The following is a 27,755-nucleotide window of genomic DNA, read 5'->3' as shown; positions in this document are numbered from 1 at the left end:
TTATCTTTAAAAAAATAGGGCAACCTTTCTGACAATCAGCTCAGATTATTGTCCTCTGAGGTTCATTTTGAAATACCTTTAAATTTTCTATGAACATTCATTAAAAGAATATAATAAACTCACTATCTTAAAAAAGTGAAACTATAATCCCATCACAGAAATATAACCAATGTTCACATTTTGATGTAGCTTCTCTTAGAATGTTTTCAATATAGATGCAAGCATAAAACATAATTCATTTCTATACAACAATTTATTCAACCAATGTTTGTTGAGTGTCAGTTATGTGCCAGTGTTCTTTCTAGTGGATGGCACCATATTGGCTATTCTAGCAACTCAGCATTCACTATCATTTGAATGTCTTTCCATGTCAATAAATTTGGATCTGCTGTATCATTCTAATGACTGCATAATTATGACAGATTATACTTTCCAAAATGATGACAAACTTTCCATCACCCCCTTCACTTTCTGGACCTGTCATGCCCCAGCAAGAGGTAGAGTCTACACCGCGATGAAGAGTGGCCCCTGCTTGCCGCAACTAGAGAAAGCCCTCGCACAGAAACGAAGACCCAACACAGCCAAAAATAAATTAATTAATTAATTAATTAAAAAGTGAAAAAAAAACAAAAGAGGTAGAGTCTACGTCCCCTTACCCTGAACTTGGGTGAAGTTTTATGACTGCCTCAGTCCGCCAGATGTGACAACATATGATTTCCAAGAGAGATCATAAAAGGGGATATGACTTCTGCCTAGTCCTCCCTTCGGACACTCACCCTTGGAACTCAGCCATCATATTTTGAGGAAGCCCATGCCACATAGGAAAGGCTGTATGTAGGTGTTCTAGCCACCAGCCCCTACTAAGGTCTCAGGCAACACCCACTATCAACTGCTATCCATGTGGTAAGCGAGTCTTTAGATGACTCCAGCCTCCATCCTTCAAGCCACAGCAGCTGATGCCAAGTAGAGAAGAGGCGGTTGTCCACGCTGGGCCCTTCCAAAATCACAGATTTGTGAGCACGGTGCATGTGGCTTCTTTTAAGCCACTAGGTTTCCAGGTGGTTTGTTATATAGGAGTAGATAGCAGGAATAGCAATATTCCTTTGAATGACCATACCACAACTTTTGTAGCTGATTTCTTCTTTTGGGACATTTCTTTTGTTACTAGTATTTTGATGTTGTTGCTTTGCTAATTTATACATCACTTGTATGTATATCTCTGAACACAGTGGTATGTGTAGCCTTATTTCCTCAATATTATTTCCCAAAAGTAGAGGTGCAGGTCAAATGATGTGCATATTTTAAGGGCTTTTGATGCAATTTGGGGGCAGTTCACTTTTTAGAGGCTCACAGATATGTATGGTTTAGAAATAGTTAAAATACTTTGACAAAATCAGTGACTAGAAATTCGTTAACTGAAAAGGAAAGATCATTGAGTATAGGAAAAACCACTGATAGTTCTAACAAAAAGAAGTTCTGGTTTTTATGTTAAAAATAATACGTTCAGGGGCTTTCCTGGTGGCACAGTGGTTAAGAATCTGCCTGCCGATGCAGGGGACATGGGTTCGAGCCCTGGTCTGGGAAGATCCCACATGCTGCGGAGCAACTAAGCCCGTGCGCCACAACTACTGAGCCTGCGCTCTAGAGCCTGCAAGCCACAACTACTGAAGCCCACGAGCCACAACTACTGAAGCCCGCGTGCCTAGAGCCCGTGCTCCGCAACAAGAGAAGCCACCGCAATGAGAAGCCCCCGCACTGCAACGAAGAGTAGCCACCTCTCACTGCAACTAGAGAAAGCCCTCGCGCAGCAATGAAGACCCAATGCAGCCAGAAATAAATAAATAAAATTTTAAAAAAAATTTCTTTAAATAATACATTCAAAGAAGAAAAAGTGATTATGCAAACATGAATTTTGAGGGTGGGAGTCTCTTCCTCAAATCTGAGTACATATTTGTCACATATAGTCCCCAGATGGACCCCAAATACATGTAGTATGCCATACTTCATAGTAAGATAACCTCTGTTAGATGAATTTTAACTACTAGAACTTAAAGATATCTTCAAGTCTCAAAATTTCAAGAGCTTTCTGAAAACCAAATAATTCTACTGCAGTCTGAAGACCTTGTCCTGAGTAGGCTTTTACCTGTGAGTCAGTATTGTCAGATGATCAGATGCAATGACTTGACTAGTTGTGGAAAACAGATGGGAGCTGAGAGTTATCCTGTGACCATGGCTGATATAAGTATAATATTACCTAGAAATGTTAAGTGGAGAAAAGTTTAAAGGCAATGTTTTCTTGTTAAGTGCTGCAAATTTTTTAAATGTCACGGCTATTCTAATATCAATCATCTATACTGATTATGTGTGTATACGTGTATTACCCATCACCTTCTAATATAATATTAAAAATAAATCTTAGGTCAGTATAGTAGCTGAGAGTTTACAAGGTGCTTTCATATTTGTTTCATTGGGTTTTTTAAAAAATTTATTTATTTTGTTTATTTATTTTTGGCTGCGTTGGGTCTTTGTTGCTGTGCGCGGGCATTCTCTAGTTGCGGAGAGCGGGGGCTACTCTTCGTCGTGGTGCACCGGCTTCTCATTGCGGTGGCTCCTCTTGTTGCGGAGCACGGGCTCTAGAGCGCAGGCTCACTAGTTGTGGCACATGAGCTCAGTAGTTGTGGTGCACGAGCTTAGTTGCTCTGCAGCATGTGGGATCTTCCCGGACCAGGGCTCAAACCCATGTCCCCTGCATTGGCAGGCGGATTCTTAACAAATGCGCCACCAGGGAAGCCCTGTTTCATTGTTTTATTTAATCTTCACAACAAAGCCAGGGGTCATCGCTTTGCAGATGAGGAAAACAAGTCCAAGGAAGTTAAGTAACCGGACAGAGATATCCAGGACTTGAACACAAGTATTCTGATCTCAATTTAACATCTTTTAAAGTAGAAACCAGGGATATCGACCTCATCTTCTTAAGACTGTCTCTTGCAGTATGCTAAAAGTCATCTCATCACACAGAGTGGGGATCAGCAGATTTTTTCTGTAAAGGGCCAGATAGTAAACATTTTAGGCTTTGTGGGCCATTCAGTCCGCTACTGCGACTACTCAGCTCTGTCACTGTAGCAGGAAAGCAGCCGTGGACAACGTGCCATGAATGGGCATGGCTGTGTTCTAATAACCCTTTATTTTCAAAACCAGGCAGAGGGCCTTTGGGGTCCTCAGGCTATACAGATAGTCCCCGACTATCGAACCGGCGCCCCCTGCAGTGGAAACATGGAGGCCTAACCACTTGACTGCCAGGGAAGTCCCATGGTTTTTTGACTTTATGGTAGTATGGAAGCGATACACGTTCAGTAGAAACCGTACTTCGAATTTTGAACTTTGATCGTTTCCCTGGCAAGCGATGTGCAGTCCGATTCTCTCTCGTGATGCTGGCCAGCAGCAGGCCTCACTCAGCCCCATGATCATGAGCGGAAACAACCCATACGCTTACGACCATTCTGGACCCAGACGACCATTCTGGTTTTCACTTTCAGGGCAGTAGTCAATAAATTACATGAGATATTCAATACTTTATTATAATATAGACTTGGTGTTAGATGATTTTGCCCAACTGTAGGACTAAAAGTCTCTATATGCCTGTGCCTGTATTTGCAAAAAAAGGTAACTCTGGAAGGATAAATAAAAATCTAATAAAAATAGGTTTTTATAGGGAAAGGAAGTGAGGATGGGGAGAAGGGCAGAAACGGACATGAGATTCCTCTGTGTTTAATTATCCTTTTCTGTCTGGGGTTGGCACACTACAGATCCTCCTCGACCTGCGATGGGGTTACATCCTGATAAACCCAATGTAAGTTGAAAATATTGTTAGTAGAAAATGCATTTAATATACCTAATCTACCAAACCTCAGAGTTTAGCCTACGCTACGTTAGGACTTTTAGTCCTCCCACTACCCCTTCCTTATTTCTCACAGCCCCATGCCCTCTTCTACACTCTGTTTCAGTGACCTGGGCATTCGTCATACTAGTACATAGAGATCTGACCTTCCTTTTGCAGTTGTTCAGAACTTTGCTATGTAACTGTACTATGGAATAATCAATCTACTGCTGGGCTTTCCATTATTTTGCTTGAACGTATGACATTCTATGCTTGTACTGGTGATTCTGTGGAATAGATGCCTAGAAGTGGTATGGCTGGATGGAAGGGCACATGCATCTCTAAATTTGTTACTTATTGCCAAATCCCCTCCATATTTGTAGTAGTGTTTGGTACTCCCACCAGCAACCTATGAGAGTACCTGTTTCTCCAATGGTGTATGAGGCCAAACCTTTGGATTTAGTCTGCTCTATTAGGTGAGAAATGATACCTTGGTGTAGTTTTCATTTGCATTTCTTACTGCAAGTGAGAAAGAACATCTTTCCATACATTTAAGGACTAATTATATGTCACCTCTGTTTCATAACCTTTGCCCATTTTTCTTTTGGGTGGTAGGTTTTTCTCTTTTCAAAGTTTAACCACTTGTTAAACATAAAGGAGAGAGGCCCTCTGTCCCAGTTCTTCATTTCTTTTGACTTGGCTTATGCTGTTTTATGCCATGCAAAAGATTTTGATTTTTATATAGTTAGATCTACTGATCATTTGTAGATAGATAGATAAGCTAGAAAAAGAATATAGTTATAGATGATACAGATAGAGATATAGATGAGATAGATTGATAGATAAATAGATGAGATCGATAGATGAGACAGACATAATATAGATATAGATATCTTCTGGGTTTTTTATTGTCTTTGTGCCACACATCTGAAATTTAAATGGGTGAAAAGGATGGAGGTAATGATGAGAGTGGCAAAGATATTAGAGCTTTTATTGGCAAGTACGTTTGTATTAGAAGTTCAAATGGACTTACTAAGCATTACTTTTTTTTTAATTATGTTTTTTTGCTTTTATTTTTTTATTTTATTTTTTAAACATCTTTATTGAAGTATAATTGCTTTACAATGGTGTGTTAGTTTCTGCTTTATAACAAAGTGAATCAGCTATATGTATACATATATCCCCAAATCCCCTCCATCTTGCATCTCCCCCCATCCTCCCTATCCCACCCCTCTAGGTGGTCACAAAGCACCGAGCTGATCTCCCTGTGCTATGCGGCTGCTTCCCACTAGCTGTCTGTTTTACATTTGGTAGTGTATATATATCCATGCCACTCTCTCACTTCGTCCCAGCTTACCCTTCCCCCTCCCCCTGTCCTCAAGTCCATTCTCTACGTCTGCATCTTTATTCCTGTCCTGCCCCTAGATTCTTCAGAACCTTTTTTTTTTATATTCCATATATATGTGTTAGCATACAGTATTTATTTTTCTCTTTCTGACTTACTTCACTCTGTATGACAGTCTCTAGGTCTATCCACCTCACTACAAATAACTCAATTTCGTTTCTTTTTATGGCTGAGTAATATTCCATTGTATATATGTGCCACATCTTCTTTATCCATTCATCTGTCGATGGACACTTAGGTTTCTTCCATGTCCTGGCTATTGTAAATAGAGCTGCAGTGAACACTGTGGTACGTGACTCTTTTTGAATTATGGTTTTCTCAGGGTATATGCCCAGTAGTGGGATTGCTGGGTTGTATGGTAGTTCTATTTTTAGTTTTTTAAGAAACCTCCATACTGTTCTCCATAGTGGCTGTGTCAATGATTTTTTGTGTCATCAAAAAATCTACAAACAACAAATGCTGGAGAGGGTGTGGAGAAAAGGGAACCCTCTTGCACTGTTGGTGGGAATGTAAATTGATACAGCCACTAAGCATTACTTTAAACGTTAAGACTGGTGACGTGTACTGGTTCAGAGAACAACTAAAACACAGAATAGAGCGAATAGCCAAGGTTAATTCAAGAGTTATATATTACTTGGGAGTGAGGAAGAGGAAAATCTTTTATAATCAAGAAAAATGCGGTATTAAGTGAGTTGCGGTTAAGTCTGAAAGTCTTCATACAGACACTTGAAATACCTTTGCAGTTGTTTGTATATAATTTCATTGTAAAATCTCTTAAATCACGTGTAACAGAAGAACATCAGTGTCACTGTGGAAGTGTTCAATAGTGATAGGAAAAATAAAATGTTCCTTTTGAAGGTTACTATTTTGCTGTCAGGTGATAAACTTTTAGAATATTGAATTCTGCGCTTTTGTTTGGTTTTGTCTGAATTTTCTCCCCAGACCATTCATATCTCGGTCCTCCTTTCATTACCCCAGCCAAGGGGAATCAGAAAATTGAAGTGAAGAAGGACAGATAAGTTATAGCATTTGCTTTGCACCCCGGGCTCATTTTTGCTTTTGAGATGGCATTGTCACCAATCAGGGACAGTTTTCTATCGAGAGAGGAGAGGCTGGATGGGGCCTGGGGTAGGGGGTGCAGACAGAACCGTGATGTCACAGATTGCATTGTCTCTTGGGAAACTCATCCATCAAACCGTCACTTCTGATTCCGTGCAGGGTCACTAGGGAAAGAGGCGGCCCGCCCCAGTTGGGGCATTCTGGAGTGTTAGTATGTAGTAAAGCTGGTGGTGTGAAGCCGATTCATTTTGTTTCAAAGGCCCAAATGGCATGCTGCCCAGCAGAGGCACCCGCGCAGCAGCGTCTCCTTAGAAATAATGACCCCAAGGCAGACAGCCCTCACTGCAAAATGTAGAAGGGTGCCATCTGCTTGTCTCCTCCTTGATTTATTCGTTTCGGGGTTTCAAATGACACACTAGAAAGGTAAGTCTTCTTTTTCAAAACTTGAGGGGAAAGGGAGGAATTCCAGATTGATTATAGCATCTCTGAGATATATGTAAGCTATTTGTCTTCGGTTGGAAGGGGATTTGGATTTGTAAGGTGCGAAAATTTTTGTGAAATACCAGGGTGAACCCTGTCCTAGGGAAGACAAGGTAAACTTTAGATCTTAAAAAAGGTCATGCCTTACAACTTAGCAACTGACTTTTCATTACTATTTTTAAAACATGATTTTTAAAAAATGAAGTTTGGTCAGAACAGTCATTTTCAGGATCTTCGCTAGCGCATGTCCATCCACGTTTTCCTATTTGCTATTTGCCTTTTCTCGATGTTTTCAATTTATTTTCAGTTTGGGGATACGTGAGAAACAAGCAGCTGCTGTAAATCGTCAAGGGCTTTGAAAGTGCTAGCTAGATTTGGGCAGCTTCTAGCTGATTTCTACCTACCTTGTTTGAAATTCTTCTGTCCTGGGAGGGAGTAGAAAGGAGTGTAGAAGTCAGATGAAGTTCTAGGCCGAGCCGCCTTGCCCATCCCTGAGCGTTTGGAGGGTACCGAGAAAGAGCAAACGCAAATCCCCACGCTTGCCAGGGACCCATCCCGGTCCCGGGCTCCGTACTTGCTGTCCGGGTCCCACGCCTCTCTGAGGATCCGCCTCGCAGGAATCACTGCCAGCAAACACCCCCTTTCACCCCCTCCCCTCCCACTCCCCAGGAGAGGCGCTTCTGCAGAAGTCATTTGGTGTGTGTGCCGGTTTTCCTTGTGAGGGGATTAGAGAATAGCAGAGCGCTTTGTGAGAAAGGCCCTGGGAGGGCTTGCTGGGGAGAAACCAAACAGAGCGAAGGAAGACTTCAGCCTTCTTGGTCCCCTCAGTCAAGTGACTCTAAGAAACCCAGTTGCCCGGCCTAGAGCAGCTGGGGGTGGTTTTCTCTCGTCTACCGTAGGAGAAACTGGTAAGGCTCCTTTTTTTTTTTTCCCTACTGCTCCTGGGATGCTACTCTAACTGCTTTATTAAAGTGCCGGTGTTGGAAGGAAGGGAAATTGGTTAGCGATTCTGGGGGATATCCTGCATTGTCTCTGGCTAACGTATGAGAAAGACGCTGTTTCCTGCACAAAGGGCTGGTAGCCAGAGCATAATTTGACTTTTCCCCAATTTGATTAGCATCACTTTTGAGCAGCTGATTTAAACAAAACACACGCAGACCCTATACTCCGTATCGGAATGCAACTATTTATAGGATAATCATATTTTTAAAGCAGTTATATCTAAATTTGATTAGTTTGAGGATATAACTGCGTGGAGGTGGGAGAAAAATCAGGCCTTTCTGGAAAGGAAGGACGCCCATTTCTGAGGACGCCCATTTCACCTGTTTTGTAACTAGGGCCATGTGGACCCAAACCACTGCTGACAACCAAACAGTCCCAAGTGTAAGTTCTAGACAGTGTGAGATAAGGGGAGAGTGATCCCACTAAAATGAGGAAAATGGAATTTTGAGTCAGTCGCGAAGAACTTACATTCTCTATTCATTACTCAGCCAGTGTTCGAATCAGAAAGCAGTGAGAAAGCTGCCCCAGAGTCAGAAGGAATAGGTACCAAGGCTCCTTCAGCGTTTCCAAGGAATCAGCTCGCTCACACGGCCTTATTTGGCAAACGTTATGTCTTACTCCCTAATTCCATTCTGTTATTTTTAGAATTGATTTTGGTATTTGTGTGGAGATAGATATATATATATATATATATCCTTTTAGTATATCCTGGTAAACTTGAGCCTGAATAGTTTAGAAATATATGAATTCAGTTGGAGGCCATTTATCCCTCAAACAAACTACTAAAGTCCTCCAAGCTGGTGTACGCATGGGGGAGATATAAGTGACAGACAGCTGTTGTTTCTGTGACGGACAAGTCCGGAAGCCTGTCCCCAGAGCTGAGGACCAAATTCCTGCAAACCCTGCCGCCCCTCCTATCCACAGCACAGGAGGGGTGGTAATCTTTGCTGTGGTGGTTTTTCCCTGACAGAGTTTGGGTGCTGCCTAATGTAGCTGACGGCATTTTTTCCCCTCCTCATTAAAATAAAACTAAAAATTTTGCAAGCTGTGCAAAGTTCTGCAAAGTAGATGTTTAGTTTCTAAACTTAACATATACCAAATAGTACACTTATGATCATTCCAGTTGAATCTGTTCATCATGCAAACGATACTCAAGTAAAATGATTCAGCAGCAAGTAATTACACAGGTCTGCAACTTTAACCTCAATTGAGATTAGGCCCCTGGAGTTTTGCCTCCTTAATTCTGCAGTCTTAAAATGACCCGATTATTAGAGTATTCAAAAATTGAAAATGTGTGGCATTTATTTCATTAAGAGCAATCAGGTTTTCTAAGTATATAACTATTTAAGTAAAGTTTCTTTGCATGCATATTAATATGAATGCCTGAAAAATATATGCTCTTTCTTTAAAAAAATGAAAGCCAATTCCCTTTCAGTTTTGGTTTTCATTCTTCTTCCGTTTTCATCCTTCTTCAGCTGAAAATGCTAATTCAACCGAACAGTTTTATCTTTGCCTAGGAATTATTTACGGAATGCAGGCAGTTAATTTGGGGGTCCTGGGTGTGAGATAACAGTTAATCAATTTATCTGTGGACTCAGAGGATGCCTGGGAGGTTTTCAGGTTTGATCAATGTTATTTACTATTCTCTGCTGCTTGCTCATTGCAGTTTCAGAGACTATTTAGGTTCATGATATTTGAGCCCGAGAGCATCGAGTTTATTAGAATTGATTTTCTTTCCAGGTTGATCTTTTAAAATACTTCTGCTGGTCATTTTTCACTACCACCTTACGCAATTGTCATTCATCTGGCCTCTATTTATTGAGTGTCTAGGTGTCACCCGTGTGGCCCACATTTGCTCTTAGAGATAAAAACTGTATTTTGCTGGGGCTCCCTGCAGAGGTGGCCACGGCTAGAAGGGAAGAGACCAACTTGCTGCTCTGACAATTGTTTGCTTGTTCACATGGTTCAAGTGCAAATGTGGTTTCAGCAACCACAGAAAATGCTCCTTCTTCTGAATTATTGATACCTTAAAATATATTACTGGCTACTTAGAATCCGGGAGATGAGTTAATCAATAATCCTTTCACACTGCACAGGATCCACTGTGTGTTATTCTCACGGCTGGGCGTTTCAAGAATTCAAAAGTCAGCTTTCTCATGAATTAATCTGGTCATGGTGCAGGTTGGGAGAATGTGGACCAAAACGTTTTCACAAGCTTAATCTTTGCAGCTTATAAATGACTGTTCCTTCTCATTTTTTATCTTGACTTATTAGCTTTTTTTCTGTTAGATGGTTTTTGTGAAATGTTTTTGTCTCGTTCAATGATGTATTACAATAAAGTACATAGTTTACAATAATATCAATCGGAAAAGGGCATCATGGGAAAGAAAGGAACCTTTCTTGAATCCACCATGTAGCAGACACTGCCCTGGCATCTTCACGAGCATGTTATCATTTAATCTTCTCAACAATGCTGCAAAATAGGTATTATTATGCCCATTTGAATTTTATTTATTTATTTATTTATGGCTGTGTTGGGTCTTCGTCTCTGTGCGAGGGCTGTCTCTAGTTGCGGCGAGCGGGGGCCACTCTTCATCGCGGTGCGCGGGCCTCTCACTATCGCGGCCTCTCTTGTTGCGGAGCACAGGCTCCAGACGCGCAGGCTCAGTAGATGTGGCTCACGGGCCTAGTCGCTCCGCGGCATGTGGGATCTTCCCAGACCAGGGCTCGAACCCGTGTCCCCTGCATTGGCAGGCAGACTCTCAACCACTGCGCCACCAGGGAAGCCCTATTATGCCCATTTTAAAGATGAGGACGCTGAGACCCAGAGAACTAAGAATGAAATCATGTCATGTGACTACTGAGGTCACAAACCCAGATCTGTCCCTTGCTCCACAAAGGCACTTTTTAGCCACTTCTGTGTCACTCTCTTAACACCCATGTCTTTCTTCCCAGATCCCAGATCACTTGATCATTCCCTACAGCTTATCTTAATGCTTCCAGAGAATCTCCCTTGACAGTTTCACCCTGTTCCCTGCTTCCTTTATGAGCTGACAGCCAACATATGTATGTAGGGATTCGACAGGTGCTGTATGTATTTACGTGTAAAAACTGCTTTTGAAACGTCAAAGTAGAAACAGCATATTAAAATGTAGAAGGCAGCATATTAGGTTTGCTTGGTTAGGGGAAATGAGGAGTAAATTTGGTTTGGTTTTTGGCCACGCCTGCCCTGGTTTTCACCATATATCTAGTAGGGGTTCCAGTCTGCAGGCAAGCTGAGATGCAAGTGGGTCTCCTCCTCTATTTGTATAGACACGTGGGTTTCCCACCCCGCTAGGCCTCACTTCCTGCCTCCTGCAGGGAAGCTGAGGAAAGGACAGAGCTGTAGAAACCTGGGAAATGCATCCCAGCCCCCTTCTAAAGCAGTGAGTTGAGAGAGAGGAAACAGTGGCATGTCATGAATAAAAAAGACTTCTAGATGTATTGGTGCATTAGTCTGGCGCACCCATAGTATAGTCATTGATTGACCTCAACGCATTTATTTAGTCAGCACTATCTATCCAACTGCCTTGTGTATTTGTTTCCTGTCACTGCTGTAACAAATTACCACAAATCTAGTGTCTTAAAACAACACAAATTTATTTTCTTACAGTCCTGGAGTTCTGAAGCCTGAAGTGGTCTAAAGCCAAGATGGCAGCAGGGCTGCATTCCTTCTGGAGGCTCTAGGGGAGAATCTGTGTCGTGCTTTTCCCAGCTTCTAGAGGCCACCGGCATTCCTTGGCCCGTGGCCTCACATCCCTCCAACCTCTCTGCTTTTATCGTCATGTCTCCTTCTCTGACACCGACTCTCTTGTCTCCTTGTTTCCCTTAAAAAGACCTTTGTGATTACATTGGACCCACCAGGCTAATCCAAGGAAATCCCATCCCAACATCCTCAATCACATCTGCAAAGTCTCCTTTGCCATGTAACATATTTACAGGTTTGGGGAATCAGAACACGGACATCACTGGGGAGACATTATTCTGATTTTCCCACCCTTTTGAATATTTCTTTATAGCTACATGATATTTATTTATTCCGTGATCTTGTAGGTAAGGAGGAGCCACGGAAGCATTTCAAGTGGAGAGGTGAAATAATCAGGTTTCCATGTTAGGAAGCTTACAGAGAGAGTCCTATGGAGATGGAGGCCCAACTAAGATGACAACTGGAATGCAGGACAGAAGAGTTGTAGAAGAGGGGACAGGGAAGAGTTTGAGAGATAAAAAGAGCGTGTTGGCAGGACAGCTGAGAGGAAAGGGTCTGTGACTTGGATAACTTGGGTGGGTGACGGGGAGCTACAGAGGATGAGTGACTCTGAGAAGATGTGTGTACACTGGGCTGGGTGCTGGGAATACAGTGGTGGCCAGAAATACTTCTTTACTCGGGTAGCTCAAAGCCCAGTTATGAAGATACCAGTGATAGTAATAACAAGAACTCATATTTATTGAGTGCTTTATCTCACTCCAAGCCCCTTACATTTACTCTTTATACCAACCCTCTTAGGTAGATATTAGTATCATTATCATCCCATTTTTCAGATGAAGAGACTGAGAGAAAGAAAGATTATATAATTTGCCCAAGTTTGAGCAATTCGCACGGGGAGAGAAGGGAGTTGAAGCCAAGCAGTCTGGCTCCAGGGCCCACGGTTTTAATTATAACACTCTACTGCCTCACTTCATAACTAATTTTAATTTTATGGGCTGTTTAGTATGAGAGCTATCTGTACATTTCCATGGGAGGGCCATGGGGATAGGGTGTGATGCGTGATAAAATAAAATATTGGTATGGAGCACTGAACTAGGCATAAGGGCAACCTTAGAGAAAGATCCTATTTCCCTGCTCTTTAAGAATTTATGTCCACATGGAGAAAACCATATTGCAATCATAAAAAAATACATGATCAAAAACGAAGTGCTTCCAAGGCCCTCTGGCGAATTCTGCCACGACGATATAGTCTTCTTCTAAAAGAAAGTGGGAAAGAGCAAGGCGATGAGAAGGTTAAGATGGTCAGAGGCAGGGGTCTTGAGCCAGTGCCTCCACGTGCTATGCACTTCCTGTACATTCTTCCATCTAATCCTTACGACAATGCTATAAAATTACTGGCCTTATAGATGGGGAAATTTAGGCAGAGAGAGGTACCAGAGTAACATTTGGACCCCAAGGTCTCATTTCTCACTCTGCTAGTGTGTGTCTAAAGGCTTTGGGTTCAGTATACCAGACCTTGAAATAAAATTTTTAAATGCCTCAGGAATTCTAAAATAATGTTTACATCTTTTGAAAAGCCCTGGTCCGTACTATGGTTCTTCTTCAGTATCGTTATCATTGACGAGTCTGTTGGGTTGAGCTGCCTTGTGTGTGTGAAGATTTGAGTATCGCTCACTGTAGGTGGTCTTTAAAAGGAAAAGCATCCTTGCCAAGAAAGATAGGTGTAAACTTCTTTTTTACATTCTCTTGTTATCTTCTTTAAACTATTCTATAATCTTTGCAGAAGTCACAACGTGAAGTGATAGAACAGGTGCCTATGGGCTCTAAAAAAATAATACAGTAATCACTAGGTAACAGATACCAAGAGATATTACTGAGAGGAATAGGGTGAGCTTTTTTTCTTTTACAGCTAGCTCACCAGGAAGATATGAGACCTTGCCCCTTAAGTTGGCTTCTTAATTTATGTAACAGATAAGTTTAGATGTGTTTATTTATTTATTTAATTTATTATTTTTGGCTGTGTTGGGTCTTCGTTGCTGTGCACGGGCTTTCTCTAGTTGTGGCGAGCCGGGGCTACTCTTCGTTGTGGTGCGCAGGCTTCTCATCGTGGTGGCTTCTCTTGTTGCGGAGCACGGGCTCTAGAGTGCGTGGGCTTCAGTAGATGCGGCGTGTGGGCTCAGTAGTTGGGACTCATGGGCTCTAGAGCGCAGGCTCAGTAGTTACGGCGCACGGGCTTAGTTGCTCCGCGGCATGTGGGATCTTCCCAGACCAGGGCTCGAACCCGTGTCCCCTGCATTGGCAGGCGGATTCTTAATCACTGCGCCTCCAGGGAAGCCCTTTAGATGTGTTTAACCTTTTCTACTGGATGTTTATTTCACAATGATTTGGTATCTACTGTGTGTTGGGCACGCATTTGCTTTCATCTATTCCCTGCAACTCTTGTTCAGAAGGCTCCTCTTTCTAGGGGAGGAAAGAGAGTCTTGGAAAATGGCACAGCCGGACTTGAACTCCTGGTTTCTGCCCTTTAGCCCGGAAGACTGGCTCTCATGCCTCTCAAGCTACTGAGCTAAGATGGGCGCTCAGAGCTGCCGGAGAAGGACCCCATGATGCTTCTCCATTTGGAAGAGCAGACTAGGAGAGTTTGGTCATATTCCCATGTTAGGCACATTTTGGGATCAATATTCCTATTTATCAAAATAATCTGCAGCTTGCTTTAACGAAAGAGGATTTCAAAGCCCATTTGTTGAAAGGATAACGCTCTACAATTGTATAATTTGCTTCAAAGTGAGAATTCCCAAAAATAGGAGATTTACCCAACAGCTTGCTAGCCAGTGGCTGAGAGATTTACATTCAACATGACATCTGTTCAGACTTACACTCTGCTTACATACGTGTTGGCAAAACACTCTCTGTAAACCTTCCAAATGTTCTAACCCCATGTTGACTTCTCCCAAAACTCCTGACAAGAAGGGGACCAAGTTAGAATGATCATCCCAGAGTACCTGACCCTGGCATCAGTGCTTAGAGTAGGTCACGATTCGTTTTAATAGTAAATAATACATAATCGCTGACAGGTGCATTTGGGCATTGGGAAATAGCACTTAAAATAATGTTTCAGTGATACATTGCCTACAGGAAGATGTCATCATGCAAACTTAATAGCACTGCTTGACGGTGAGAACTCAGTATCTTATCGAAAGGGAAAGTTTGTTCAGATTTTTTTCATCCATCATTAGGTAATCAAACATCTCAAAATAAGAACTAGCGTGTCTTATATTTTTAAAACTAATGAACAAAGAAGCTAAAATCCATACTTGCAACCTAAATAAATACAGTTATCAACATGCCAGTAAGATCTGCAAAGCCTGACCCCTCAATGAAAAATTATTGTGTTCAATGAATTTCCATTCAGAGTTCAGAGATCCTCAGGTCACAGTAATACTGTATTATTCTTCGCGGTAGTTCTGCACCACAAAGATAAGTTAACGCTTTATATTCACTAGTTCAGATTAAGGTGATCAACAAATTTAATTTCCATATACCTGTGTAACTTCAAATATACAGAGGCCTGAAGCTACTGTAAACACAAGCTTACTCACCGAATTTGTTTCATAATACCCATCCTCTTGCCACGTAACAGCAAGAGCAAACATTCTAAAACTTCTTGTAAGTGAAAGGAAATCATCCGTCTTTGTTAATTATGTGAACTTTCCCTCATTAGTCATGCACCGTATGGACCCAAGAAAAGTGTGGGAAATTGGCACATCATTGGGACATAATAGGCATTTAAGCCTTATATTTTCATAACAAAACTGTCCTAAATTAAAATAAAAATGTTATGCAAATGAGATTTGTTTAGCTAAATGTGGGCAGAAGGGCTGTAAAGATATCAGAATGTATTAGCACAACATGAATAATTTATTTTATGATGTAAAGCCTAATAAAGATTTAATGATCACCCATGTGCCTTTAAAATTATGAGAGAAATAGCAACACAGTGGGCACACAGAGCTATCACAACTCTGTCTAAAACTCTGTTTATAACTGTTCCTGTGTGAGTTATTTTCTGGAAAGGGTGGGTCACAGAATGAGGCAATAAATAGTTGCAAAGAAGTTTGTGTCCCGAGGTACCCATTCAGTGAATTCTAGACCTAAGCTGCTTTTCTCTAAAACCATGAAATGCGCACTCTTGCTTCAGAATTGGACTAATGATTTTCTCATTTATAAATTTATTGATTGCAATATCATAGAATAATTTCTGGGAAGAAAAACTATGTGAGGGGTTTCATTTCCTACAAATACTGTTGGCCTGTTGCTTTTAATTCCATCCGAATGCATGCTACGGAGTAGTTGAGTTAAATCCGTAGCATCTTGGTTATTCATGGATGAGTTCCAGTTCTTTTGGTGATAGAACTAAAAGCTCACAAGATGCTGTGTATCAGCAGTGAAACAATTTGTCTTTGAGAAGCTTTGGGGAAATTACTCAAGCAGCGAATTAATCATTGTGATTCTGGTCTCCCTTCACAGATGCTAGATCTCTGAAAGGAGTCCCCCACCCATCCTGGTTCGCGGTGCTCTTATTAAAGGTGTAAAATTTCATAAACTTTGGGTAAAGCATTATGAATTCTCTTTCTGTGCAATATAACTGGTATTTTTTCCAGACGTGTATTTCCATAATTAAACATCCTAAAATACAAATCCCATTATTATTTGTTATGTCTAGTCAGTAATTGGACCTCAGCTGGTAGGGCAATTTCAGAACAGAGTTTACCAATTTACATACTAATCCAGCAGAGTCTGGTGGGACATGATTAGCATAGATTCAGTCAACATCTTAATTAGCCCTAATCCCAGCATGCACTCCGAGGTGCCTTACCCCACCCCCACCCTGGTGAGTCTTGTTTAGCTGACTTGTTTCCGTCAACAAATTCCCACTCTTCCAAGATTTTTTTTCCAGTGTCCTTTTTCACACATGAAATGGTTATATCTCAAAGTAGTATGCCAGGCAAGGTATTTTGTGTCAAGCCCTAGAAATGTGAGAAATTTGGTCAGGCAAATGATGAATACACGAGTCTGAAGTCAAACCAGATTGTGTTCTAGAATGTTAGAATAGACCCACTCTATCATCCCACCCCCAACTCTAGGTAGCAAGGTCTGTAAGCCGTCCCACACCTAGGAGAGTCTTACGTCTTTTCTAAGACACTAGAGGATATTCTTTATTCCCATCCGTGATCAGGAGCCCATTTCATTATTTGCCATTTCTCATGTCAGGGAATTCCTTAAACTTAACTGAGATCCCCCATGTTGCCTACCTAAGCCTCTTGCCTCTCTGTCCGTGCGTAGTGGCGATGGAGGGCAGGCGGCCACCTTGCCTATGAAAAGCTCCTCATGTAGCTGAGGACCAGAAGTCAATTATGTCCTTAATCTTCTCTTCTCCAGGTTGAATTTTTCCAGCTCCCTGACTCTTTCCTCTCAGGTCCCTTTTCTTCAACTCTTTGATCTTCTTTGTGGCTTTCCTCCGAACTCTTGCCAAGTTTTCCACACCCCTCTTTAACTGTGGCGCTCGGAAATAGGCAGAGTACCTTTGACATAGTTTGAATGGCCAGATTTCTGCAGGCTGGGTAGCTAATACTTTAGTGTATCTCCATATTCAACTTACTTCTACAATCAGTGCTTGCTATTAGGTAGCTGGATAGCTTTGTTTATCCCTTTCCCATTGAAAAAGAATTGATTTTTCTCTTTTTGTGTTATTCTGTAACCTAGAGGGGATTTCTTCTCTGTTCTTTGTAATATTTTATTGCAGTTTATCAAAGGCATTTTGAGTTTCAATTTCAGTTTGCAAAGCTGTAAACCACTGGTAACTCCTGCTGAGGTTTGAAGTCATTGGCAAACTCAAGTTGGGCATTACCAATGAATCATTGTACCAACCAAGGGCGTGAAGACCTCAGTGGGAACCGGGATGATCCCAGGAGAATAGTACTTGCTAACACCCTCAGCCCAAGGATGCCTCCTAGCTCTTGGTTTTTTGCTCTCTGCCACCCTTCCCCCCTTCTGACCTTTGTCCCGGGACGTACTCTTTCCCTATTTCACGCTCTCTTTTTCCTCTCTTTTTTTCTGTTTACTCATCCCTTCTTCCTCTGCTTCTCTTCCATTTTCACTCAGCACCTTCCAGCTCTCCCTGCTGGAGCTGGTTCCCCAGCCAGAAAGTTTGTTTACTTATCATGGTTGGGAGTGCCACACTGGCTTCCCTGAAATCCAGTCACATAGCTCACAGATAGGAACAAGTCGAAAGCACGAACTGACGGATCTTATAAGAATCAAGAAGAAGGAGAAAAAATGGCCACTTCAGCCCCAGCTGCCTAGCAGTGCCAGCCAGGAGACTTCTGCATCCCTCTCTGGCACACACCTTTCTGGCCACACAAAAAGAGCTAGTCAGAGCATTGATATAGGTTTGTGCACAAAAGAAGCAACCTCCTTCACCTCCAGACTCTTACTTGATTTGTCAGGGGCCAAGCATGTGTTTTAAATTCCAGAAGGTGTCCCAGCTTGTCTGAAAAGCCAAAGTCTGTATTGATCCCTGTCTAGAAACTTAAGAATCCTTGAGATTATAAAAGGTTTATTCATGCATCTTTGGAGATTTTTTTTCATAGTTGTGTGTCTGTGGGCAGGAAGCAGGTGTGAGGGCTTTTGCATGGATGTCTTTATAGCCCAAAATATCTCTTGCTATTGAAAACTACAAAATTATAAAAACAGTTCAAACATCTCCTAATTCTTCAGGAGATGAAGAAGCAAATGTCTGCACATTGGGGGTTTCTGTTTGACTGGTTGGTTGATTTGGTTTGTTTTTATTTTTGTAGGGTAATTGAATTTTGTGTGGATGTGTATTTGTTGTCATCTAAAATTTTAATTTTCCTTGCCAAAAGGTAATTCACACTCTAGATGTAGAATTGATAAACACATCCTTAATTTCCTTGCTTCCCATTCTGATTCCTTTTCTGAAATCATGGTGAGGCAAATACACTCTCCCATCTTTCAACTGGCCAGTGAAAGAAGGGACTTTGGAGTTTACCAATAACAGTCAAAACAGAAGCCCTCAGAGTGACTTTGTTAGCTCAGGTTAAAAAAAGGAATTATTGGTGGGATGTAAAATGGTGCAGCCATTTTGGAAATATTCTGGCGGTTCCTCGAAAAGTTAAACAAAGTTAACATATGACCCAGCAATTCACTTCTAGGTATAGACCCAAGAGAAATGAAAACATATGTCCACGCAAAAACTTGTACATAAATGCCCATAACGGCATCATTCATAATAGCCAAAAAGTGGAAAGAACCCAAATGTCCATCAACTGATGAAGGAGTAAATAATATGTAGCAAATCCATAGAATGGAATATTACTCGGCAATAAAAAGGAATGAAGTACTGGTACATGCTACATTACACTGAGTGAAAGAAGCCAGTTACACAGGATCACGTGTTCTATGATTCCATTTGTATGAAATGTCCCGATTAAGTAAATCTCCATATAAACAGAAAGTAGATGAGTGGTTGTTAGGGGCTGGGAGTGGAAGGGGGGGGGAGTAGGGAGTGATTGTTAATGGATACAAGGTTTCTTTTATGGGAGCTCGGCCTGTTCTGTAAATTAGATTGTGCTGCTAGTTCTACAACTCTGTGGATATTCAAATAAAACCTTGACTTGGGCACGTTAAATGAATAAACTATATGGTATGTGAATTGTATGTCAGTGAAGCTGTTAGGGAAAGAAAAGGAGTTATGATACAGAGCCCAGTGTTCCAAAATGCTTTTATTTGTTATAAGTTAAAAAGAGAGGGACTTCCCTGGTGGCGCAGTGATTAAGAATCTGCCTGCCAATGCAGGGGACACAGGTTTGAGTCCTGGTCCGGGAAGATCCCACATGCCGCGCAGCAGCTAAGCCTGCGAGCCACAGCTACTGAAGCCTGCGCGCCTAGAGCCCGTGCTCCGCAACAAGAGAAGCCACTGCAATGAGAAGCCCGTGCACCCCAACAAAGAGTAACCCCCGCTCGCCGCAACTAGAGAAAGCCCGCGTGCAGCAACGAAGACCCAACGCAGCCAAAAATAAATTAATTAATTAAATTTAAAAAAAAAGATAACTAACTCCTGTTATCGTTTTAATTAAATATTTTCGCCAAGTGGCACTATTGGAGATGCCAAACAAGATAATTTAATCATGACCGTGGCTTTAGAGACTGTGGCTCAGAATGAAGTACCTTGAGCAAGGATGTGGAATCTGGTTTTGTTTTTTTTTTCATTTATTTTATTGAAGTATAGTTGTTGTGTTAATTTCTCCTGTACCGCAAAGTGATTTAGCTATACATATATATACATTCCTTTTCATATTCTTTTTCCATTATGGTTTATTACAGGATATTGAATATAGTTCCCTGTGCTATACAGTAGGACCTTGTTGTCTATCCATTCTATATGTAATAATTTGCATCTGCTAATCTCAAACTCCCACTCCATCCCTCCCCCTCCCTCCCTCCCCCTTGGCAACCACAAGTCCGTTCTCTACGTCTGTGAGTCTGTTTCTGTTTGGTAGATAAGTTCATTTGTGTCATATTTTAGATTCCACGTATAAATGATATCGTATGGTATTTCTCTGTCTGACTTACTTCGCTTAGTATGATAATCACTAGGTCCATCCTTGTTGCTACAAACGGCATTATTTCATTCTTGTTGACGGCTGAGTAGTATGGAGTCTGGGTTTTAATCCCCCACCTCACCTTAGCACGCCTTACAAGAGTAAGCTAGCGGTTGGACCTCTTTAGAAGTTAGCTGCCCATTTTCGCAGTGAGAATAAAGGTAACAACCTCTAGTAAGTTCACAGAATGATATTAGGATAAAATTAGGTGTGTGCTATCATGGCCCCTTAAAGAATGCCATGGAAAGGCAAAGACTTATTATATAACCAGCAGTATGTATTATAAATATCAAATATATGTATGTTTAATATGTTAATATTTAGGTTGAATTAGGTGATTCCTATGATCCTCTTGATCCTGACGTTGTATGATTACACACCTCCGCACACATACACAGACACACACGGTTACACCCAAATGAAGTATGAACAGACATTTACGTTAGGTATAATCTTGGTTTGTGCTATGTTTTTTTTTTTTTTTTAATTATTTATTTATTTTTGGCTGTGTTGGGTCTTCGTTTCTGTGCGAGGGCTTTCTCTAGTTGCGGCAAGCGGGGGCCACTCTTCATCGCGGTGCGCGGCCCTCTCACTATCGTGGCCTCTTTTGTTACGGAGCACAGGCTCCAGACGCGCAGGCTCAGTAGTTGTGGCTCACGGGCCCAGTTGCTCCGCGGCATGTGGGATCTTCCCAGACCAGGGCTCGAACCCGTGTCCCCTGCATTAGCAGGCAGATTCTCAACCACTGCACCACCAGGGAAGCCCTGTGCTATGTTTTATATTCTTTTTTTTTAATCTCTGAACTTCACTCATGAAGAGGAGGAATGCAAAACTAGGATTTTAACTACCAAGTTTTTAAAAAGAGAACAAGAAAGTTAAAGTGAGAGATCCAATGACACAACTAGGTTTATGGGAATTGTAAATACTGTTTTAATAACTACTGGAAGGACATCTGAAGCAGTAAAAGTAAATAGAGCTCTCAATTATAATTGTTTACAGAATTCTTTTCTGAGTGAAATGAAAATGTGGAGTAAATAGAATTTTTGTTGAGAAAGTTAACTTATTGTCCAAAACTCCTTTGACTCCAGACCCCTACCCAAGTGCTGGGAGTAATATGTCATATGGCTCTGTAATTGTAATTATGTAAGCTCTACTAAGACAGCACATTTTTCTACAAGTCGGAAAAATACATTTTTATTCGGCATCAAAAATGGATTTTTGCTCTAACTTTTTTGTAGTGTGAAATAGTTTAAGACACAAAAGGTTGCAAAACTAGTACTGAGAATTCATATGTACACTTCATGCAGCTTCCCCCGATGATAACATTCTTCATAAGTGCATATAGTGTCAAACCCTGGAAATCGACACTGACAGAATACTGTCAAAAATCGATTTTCATAGTGGTAAAATTTCCCTGAGAAATTGGGCTGCAAATTATCACAGCTTGTCTCAAGTGTCACAATTGAAACTGTTTTCATTGGATCAAGCTTTTAATTATTAAAGAGTGTCATTTGATTCTTCGTGTAAACAAATGTTGCCCTCAGTGTTTTTTTTTTTTAATTACATGTATTGAAACCGCAGATAGTGGTGCATTTTAGATTACATTTGTATCCAAAAATACTATTAAGCTCCTTTTCAAAATATATTACTATTTTTTAACTCTGCATTGCTTTCAGACAACACTTAGATCATTAAATTAGATCCTCATTGTTTCCTCAGAGGTAGCAGGCATTATTAAAATGTATTCTGCATATTTTGTTTCTGTAATTATGTCTAATCAGTGTGAATTGATGCTGTAGTAAAATACTTAATTAAAAACACACATTTGAGAGATAAGTGGGGAACAAAAGAGAAACTCTCCTACTTTGCTTCTAAGTGACAGAAATTGATAGAAAGTTGAAGTATTAGACAAGACCAGCAGCCTGGAAACAAAAATATGTTAATAGGTAGAGAATGCAAATTTTCTATAGAAAGATCCTGGCCTTAAAACAAAAGCAAGGGCTTCATCATTGTGAATCCTTTTTCCCCTGCAGAATCAATTCTCAAAGATATGGAGATCTCATAAATGTCTCCAAAGACCAGTTCGCGACACCCAGCAAGTGAGGCTTTCTGAAAGAAATGCCTTCCCAGGCTGTGTAAATGCATGTGTCAAGGGGGAGAGACCCCAGCGCTGTCGTGATTGAGCAGGGGCGGCCGAGGCCCTTTCCTTTGTATCCTGATCATTTACATGACTTAAACACAACAATGTGCCCCATAGTCAATAAAACAAGACGCTTTGCCATAGCCACAGTTTCAGAATGTGGCACAGCTCCGGTGCTGTCCCTGAGACAGAGAAAAGTGCCATAAAGAAGCACTCCTTATGAATATGTTCAGAGATTTCTTTATTCCACTAGTACTTGTTTCAGATGCCACTGGGTTTAGGTTTTATTTACGCAGCCCATCTTTCCTTTGCTCTGGGAGAACGAGCTTTGTGTGTCAAAGTTGTGGACGTGACTGAGGGGTCAGAGGGTGGGAATATATACTTGGCTGTGATGGAGATGGAATTCCAGAGTATCTTCGCGGAAAACTCTTAATGCTATCGAGGAAACCACGTAAAACTCAGGAATGTACTCTACATCCCTAAGTCGCTGGTTTCTTTGAAGATATGTAATCAACAGCCCTTTTAGCATTTGCACTTTTCACTTCTTCCTATCACATATCAACATGTGCACACAATACCACACTCTTTAGAAAATCAGAAGGAAATAAACTCTACGCCCAATGCTGTTGTGCAAAAGACGTAGCACATGTGTTATCAAAGCTGTAATTAGGCTTCAATGTTTTCCTTTTCTTTCAAGGTCATTTCCTGGCATGATAAAGTTTTCCAGTTAAGAAAGAGCCCTCTCTTTTTTAAAAAAGCAATAGTACTTCCTACAAGTTTGAGTCTAATGCAGCTGTTCTGGTAAAAAACTTCACTGAAGAAGGCAAATCAGAGGGGAAAAACGTAATTTTAATGATCTTTTCCTTTTTTTGTTTTTACTATGCCACGTACAGTGGGTTTTACCTTTAGGAGATAAAGAGCTTGGTCGTTTGTAAGTAGTAAACTCTTTACCTTGAGACATTGGTGCTTCTTCGGAAAGATATCCCTTCTGTGGCATATGGGTCTTGTCCCTTGTCCTCATCTCTGTTCTCTTGGTTGATTGCTGGGAAGTAGCCAGCCCTTAACACTGGAGCTACTTATAGTGATAGATGAGGCATTGAAGCTGTGCACCTGACTCCATAGTAATCTATAAATTAGTTATGAGCTGGTAATAAAAAATCCTAAACGTCCCTGCTTCTTGGGGAGCCGCAGACCCCAGGGATCACCAGGCAATGAAAGATCAAACTGGACTCACCAGTGAAAACACAGTTAATGATTTACACACATCAGCATTTGACATTGGTATAATCTGAATCAAGAGATCCTTTGTTTGCTACATTGCGTCACTGACTGGTGCCCTGAAGGCTGTAAGTTTGGGCACACTGTTGTTCAGGCCAAAGGGAGATGAGTACACAGAGTGTGAGTGATAAAAGGTGAGCTGTGAGGGTCAGATTTTATGCACATGTTGGTGTCAACTAGGAAGTAATGTGGATACTGCAGTGATACATTCAGGAGGGTTGGAAACACAAAGATTGTGTGTGGGTGCAGAGTGGAAGGGATGAGGAGGGGAGAAGCCATTATAATTCTCTTATCTCAGGCCAGTGAAGGCAAGTTAATTTAACCAGACCCGGGGAGAAGTCCTCAGGGAGAAGGCCTTCCAAGTAAAATCCCACTGGAGACACTTCAGCGACACCAGAGAGGAGTGACTCCAGTTCACGTCTCTTGGCTACTCTGCCATTCTCGAAAGTGATTTCTCGAGCACAGCAGGGCTGGTGAGTTTCATAGCAGAAATTTCTTGCTCGATATCATAGGCATTTTACACGTTAAATTGTGCATTGGAGAATAAAGCGTGTCCTCCTGAGTCGGGATGCCTCTAATATTTAGCCTACTCCAAAGGCCGAGCAGGTTTGAGTCTTTGTGTGAACCTGGGGAAGAGGAATAATAATCTTCATTTTGTAGGTTCTCTGATTTGCGAGGCTTTTTACAGGCAAAGGTCTACCGCTTGAATGCTGTGGATCTGGTGGGCCACTGCTGAACAATAGGGAAATTTCATTAAGCCGAGCCAAGGCTAATTTTGAAGCGGTTCTAATACGTTCTCTATTAAGTGGAGAGATTTGATTTCCTACCCTCCCTTTCACGCTCGAAGGATCTCAGAATTCTTGACAAAGCAATGACAACAATACTGGCTGCGAGCAAAGGGGGCCCTCTTCAGATGGTCAGCATTGTCTCCCAGATGCCGAAATCACTTTTTTTCTTACACGCGTCATCACTCAGAACTATTAAGCATTTTTCTGCTCTTTGTTAGAAGAATAGGTCCGAGATGTATACAGCAGTCTTTCCTCAGTCAGTTCAGACACTTTGGTTGCTCACTATCCCAAAAGATGAAAAGTAAACATGTTCAATATTTAATTCATATGTACCAGTAAAGACTCATCATTTTCTGGACCACACAGAATCCTTGTACAAGTTTTGGATATAATCTCTGCTTTTGTACTAATTCCAAAAAAAAGTCAATGAAGTCTGAAGGCATTTGGCAAAAGAACTAACCAATTTAACTCTGTGCTCAAAAAGTCAATGTTGCATAAATATTTGAACGTAGTTTTTGGAACACCCCTGGTTATCTGTTTAAGTTGTACTTTGCTCTTAGACAAAGAATCATATCAGAGTATCATTCTCCCATAAAAATCTGCAGAGTAATGCTTGAATAGCTCCACATGAAAAGAAATTAAATTCCACAAGTTTATTGCCCTGTGGATATTGGGCAAAGTGACTGATGCCCATGTTATAGATGAAGCAGGTTATAACCAAAACTTTCCCTTATATTCAGCCTGTTTCAGTTACTCCACTATCAGGAAAATCACCCAGACTCTTGGACAGAGGGCAAATGGGGCCCAGCGGCAGCTCTTAGCCTCTTTACCATCCAAGTGGCTGGTTCTGTTCATCGTCACATCGTTAGGCTCTTTTCCCCCTAAACTGTTGCCATCACCTTCATAGATCCAACGCCTGTCCTTCAAGGCATTCAATAGGTGGGCTATTGTCTTTGTTTGGGTTCTCCTGGATGTAGATCTTGAAGCAAAATTTCAAGCGCAAGTGATTTATTTGGAGGAGAGAGACAAAGGAGGGAAGGAAACCAATGAAGGATGTGTTTCAAGTAAGTTATCACTGTGGGCACCTGAAGCTTAATCCTACTGGGGAACTCTGGGAGCCAGTGTCAGACTGACTCCTCAGAGGTATCCCAGCCAAGTGACAAGGGAGTTGGGGTATTTATATACCAACTCTGGTCATTGACTAGGTAAGGACTGCACAGGGCCAGAGGTGGGAGACTTTAATTCTCCAGTACGTCTGGCCTTGCCAGAGCAAGCAAAAATTGACTCTAGCACCGGAGAAAGCTCTCTAGCAAAGAGATGTAGGGGCTGGCAGTTGTCAGGCCACCAGGCACAGAAATGGAAAGGCTTAAGGGAATACGAGTTGAGCGTTGACCTATCCAGTTCATATTATTCAGAACCATCTTCACTGTCTATGCACCCCAAAAGCAGCGCACAGACTCCACAGGTCCCTGCAACAGCCTTGTCAATATTCTTCCACCAGAAAGAAAGAGTATTTCCTTATGACTTGTTTTTAAAAATCACCATCTACTTCCGTTGTTTACAATTTATCATCTGGATATGAGAGCTCATGGAGATTCACCTAACTTCCCAGGCCCAGCTGTATCTCAGACAGAGGATAAACCAGAAGAATAAGAGCATGGGAATCTGGGCCTAATGGAACAGAACACCCAAGGAGGAAGCTGGCTGTCAGTATTTGGCAGGTGGATAGCTCTCCTCTTTGCAGGAGGAGGTCTGCACAGACAAGTGAGGAGTGGTGGCAGTAGGTCCGATGATCAGTAACAGATGGAGAGTCGCATCATCAAGCGGTTGGCATTGGGAAGAGCCAACAGGAAGTGGCAGGTACAGACCCTTGGCAAAGGCCATGGGAAGGGGTCCAACCTGCAGCTGTTGGGCATGGAGAGAAGGGAGGAGATGGTTCTTTGGCAACTTGAGAGGACAGAGCATAAGTGGGTAATGGCAACATGGGGGTTGGGAGGAGAAGCTTGGGATTTAGGGGCATAGTTCGAGTCACAGAATAAACTAAATGAATGGACAGAGCATCGAGGCACTGACACGAACACAGGAAGCCCTTTCATTTCAGTCGGGATGTCTTTTGGTTGTAAATGGCAAAAGAAAAAATCTTTTATTTTAGGGAAAGAAATGGGAAGTTTGTTTGTGTTGGGTGTGTGTGCGAGAGGAGTGTATCAGCTATCCAGTGCTGCATAACAAGCTATCTGTAAACTTCATGGCTTAAGACAACAATCATTAGGTCAGGATTCTGTGGGCCAGCAATTACCTGGACTCAGCTGGGTGATTCTTCTGCTGGTCTCCCCTGGGGTCACTCGTGTGTCTGCAGTCAGCTGGCAGGTCGTCTGGGAATTGGTTGGTCTAGGAAGCATCAGCCATGATGCTTCTACATGGTCTGTATGATCTATGCTCTCCATGTCTCTCATCTTCTAGATGGCTGGCCTGGACCATTGCATAGGTTAATGGAAAGGTACCCAGCAGCAAGAGAGGGCAGCTCCCAAAGCACAAACACTTTTTAAGCCTCTACTTGCTTCACGTTCGCTAGTGTCCTGTTGACCTACAAGAACTGTATAACCATGCCCAGATTCAAGGAGTGGATAGATTCTACTTTTTGATGGAATTTGTGGCCAAATTTTGCAATCTACTAGAGAAGGGCAGCTGAGGACCCACAGAATTAGGAATAGAACAATGAAAGAATACAGCCTCTGCTTATTATCTTTTCTATTCGTTCTCTACCCACTTCAATCTCTTGGGCCAGCCGTCTTGACAAGACAGGGGCTCTCGGGTCACTTTCAGCTCTTGGGCTCACATCCTCACTACATCATAACCTGAGAGAAAAGTGTTCTTTTCTCTTAGGCCCAATTAAGAAAATTCTGAGAATAAAGGTGACTGGCCTGGCCTGCGTGTTGGGGGATGAAGATGGGTGGCTCTTTCCACAGATGGAAGCCATACAGAGCAGGCTGTCTCATGGCCCGTAGGGCAAGTCCAGGGTCTAAAGTGATTGAGTACTTACTATACTTCAGGTGTATGTTTTTTTTCTTTTTTTTTTTTTTTTTTTTTTCAGGTGTATGTTTTAAAAAAGAGTTTTGGCAAATATTGTTTCAATCTTCCCAACAATTTGTGATGGAAGCGTTATTGTTCCCATTTTGTTGAGGAGGAAATTCAGGCTCAGATTGTTAAATAACATGGAACACATTTTGATCCAAGCCGACTGGACTCTAAAGTCAAGGTTTTCCACTGCATACTGGTGTCACCCCACAAATGTACATTACT

At 41.7% G+C, this 27,755-nt stretch overlaps 1 protein-coding gene across 1 annotated transcript in view; it reads left to right on the top strand.

Moving 5' to 3' along the window:
• Positions 1-27,755, top strand: part of MID1 (midline 1) — a 376,934-nt gene that overhangs the window by 135,125 nt on the left and 214,054 nt on the right. The window lies entirely within an intron of this gene.

The sequence above is a fragment of the Eubalaena glacialis genome, chromosome X, assembly GCF_028564815.1.
Source record: "Eubalaena glacialis isolate mEubGla1 chromosome X, mEubGla1.1.hap2.+ XY, whole genome shotgun sequence".
Classification (NCBI taxonomy): Eukaryota; Metazoa; Chordata; class Mammalia; order Artiodactyla; family Balaenidae; genus Eubalaena; species Eubalaena glacialis.
Note: the sequence above shows the minus strand (reverse complement) of the source record. Positions and strands in the feature narration are given on the sequence as shown.